Source organism: Dendroctonus ponderosae, unplaced genomic scaffold, assembly GCF_020466585.1.
Source record: "Dendroctonus ponderosae isolate FM_Combo_2020 unplaced genomic scaffold, Dpon_F_20191213v2 Dpon_F_20191213_7, whole genome shotgun sequence".
In the NCBI taxonomy this organism is placed as follows: domain Eukaryota; kingdom Metazoa; phylum Arthropoda; class Insecta; order Coleoptera; family Curculionidae; genus Dendroctonus; species Dendroctonus ponderosae.
This window is the reverse complement of record NW_026018916.1, coordinates 1,287,457-1,289,431: the sequence shown is the minus strand read 5'-3', so window position 1 is coordinate 1,289,431 and position 1,975 is coordinate 1,287,457. Positions and strand designations below refer to the sequence as shown.

Sequence of the window (1,975 nt, the reverse complement as noted above, 5' to 3'; positions counted from 1 at the left end):
ATGTGGAAGCTAAAAAAATCGCACAAGAATGGTCTTTGTTTGTTTCAAATGAAGTCTTTAGAACTGAGAATATTGATTTTTCGTTTAACGATAGTTTAAAGCGCGTTTTACAGAAGAACGTTGTTTGTCCATATTATATTTGGGCACACCCTGTTCAGTTTAAAATACTGTTTTTCGTTAAGAGAACCGAGGCAACAAAAAATGGAAATTTACACATTTCAAGGTTTAAAAAATTTAAAATCTGCAGGTCTGCAGCGCTTTAAGCAGTGCCGGGTTTGAGGACAAGAAAAAACCTTGAAAAACTGTTGGTATAAAATAGAAAAAAAAAGTGCAAAATCCCGTCTGCTCGTTATAACTGAAAAACTGTGACTAACTGTACGTTCGGAACTTCTGACCCTTCGACTGACTGTGAATATAAATTCGTTGAAATAAAAAATGCAGCTAAACGAATGAAGTTGTTGTGCTCATTTACCTTTGAAATCCCTCCAACACTTTCAGGCACTTAACAGCAATAAAACGCAAATTTGAGGCTGTTCTCGATTGATCAAAGCAACTAACTAATGCAGATTAACACTTAGGTCGTGATTAATAAGTGTAAGCAATGCGGTTTTAATTGGACGTATTTTGCGATGTTTTTCCGCACTTAATTCGATTACTTAAGGGGGCCGGCGCTACTTAAACTGAAACCCTGGGTGTTTTTCAGGCTGCAATTTGCTGAAAGATTTTTGTGAAAGAGGAGGCGAACCTGCAGCCCCACCACTACTTAGCTGAGTTTTTAGGCGGAGTCTGGCTTGACTTTGGATGGAATCTGGACAGAAATGTAAATTATGGACGCGCTCACTATGAGCGCGAGCAGGCCAGAAGACCGAACCTATTTTTCCATTCATTCGATGGCTTTAAAATTGGAGTTTTTGCACAAATGCACAGTTTTTCAGTTTGCGAAAATCCAGAATCTGGTAGATTCGCACCGAACTTGTCTGTGGATTTTTAACGGTTTGAGTGTCAGGGCCGTTCCACATCGATTGTTTTCATGGTAGCAACCAGGAAGAAAAGGAACCCCGCCGTACAAAAGAATAAAGGTAAAATGGGAAACAAAAGGGTCCCGAAGACAGCAAACGTGTGTTTGATTCGGGATTCCGACAGATGCTCGACCGGGATAGCGACCGAATCTTTTGTATGCAGTTCTTTTGAAAGTAAGATTTTCGATTTACAAGTTTTGCTTGTTAAATCTGGTTCAGTTCCGCACTTTTACAGGGTGTGACCATTAGTCTTATTGTTGCAATCTAGTGCCTAACAGCCACCAATCGCCCTGTGATCTCTTTCAGAAGGCATTGAAGACGATAGTTACAAATGGGGGCAACTTTTCTTTGAGTACATTTTCAAACTACTGTTTCCAAATGAAACGTTGCATTTTTGCCGACAAACTCACCAGTTTCAGCTACTGGTAAAGTCTAATGAGGAATTTTCCAACAATAACTGAACGTTATGAACCCGCTCCTTGTAAAGTCTTCTTTAACAACTGGAGAGGCTTCCTGAGGGATTAAAGGAGTTTTAAACCTTTCAAATTGTACTTTTTGCCATCGTTTCAAAATGCGGTTTTGGCCCGCTTTTGAATGTTAAAATAGGAAATGGAAGATTATTCTGAAAAAAAATTTAAAGGAAGATTATCGGGAGATTTTCAGCTTCCGCTTAAAACATTGCAAACTTTATTTATTGGCTTTTGCAACACGAGATTGAGTTTCCGCATAAAAGTGTATAACTTTATTAAAGTCAGCGTTTTTTGAGCGCTTTTGAACCGTTTGTTACTAAAAAGTGGTCTTTATTTGAAACCACAATAGAAAATTCTTGCCAGATTTCTTCCCAAGGGCGGATCCAGGGGGGTCTCTATCCAACGATGCCAAAACGAATTCTCTGGCTCGAATGGTTCTTGAGAAACTTCGAAAAAAGCAGCGTCATGTTCAAGTGGATTTTGCAA

The 1,975-nt window shown here is 39.1% G+C and overlaps 1 protein-coding gene across 1 annotated transcript in view; it reads right to left on the bottom strand.

Annotated features, from left to right (window-relative positions):
- The window catches only part of LOC109543968 (paired mesoderm homeobox protein 2), a 3,696-nt gene extending 2,951 nt beyond the window's left edge, over positions 1-745 (bottom strand). The window contains exon 1 of the mRNA XM_019913927.2: positions 473-745. The gene's annotated coding sequence lies outside the window, so the exon portion shown is untranslated. The remainder of the gene's footprint in view (positions 1-472) is intronic.
- Between the last annotated feature and the right edge of the window lie 1,230 nt (positions 746-1,975).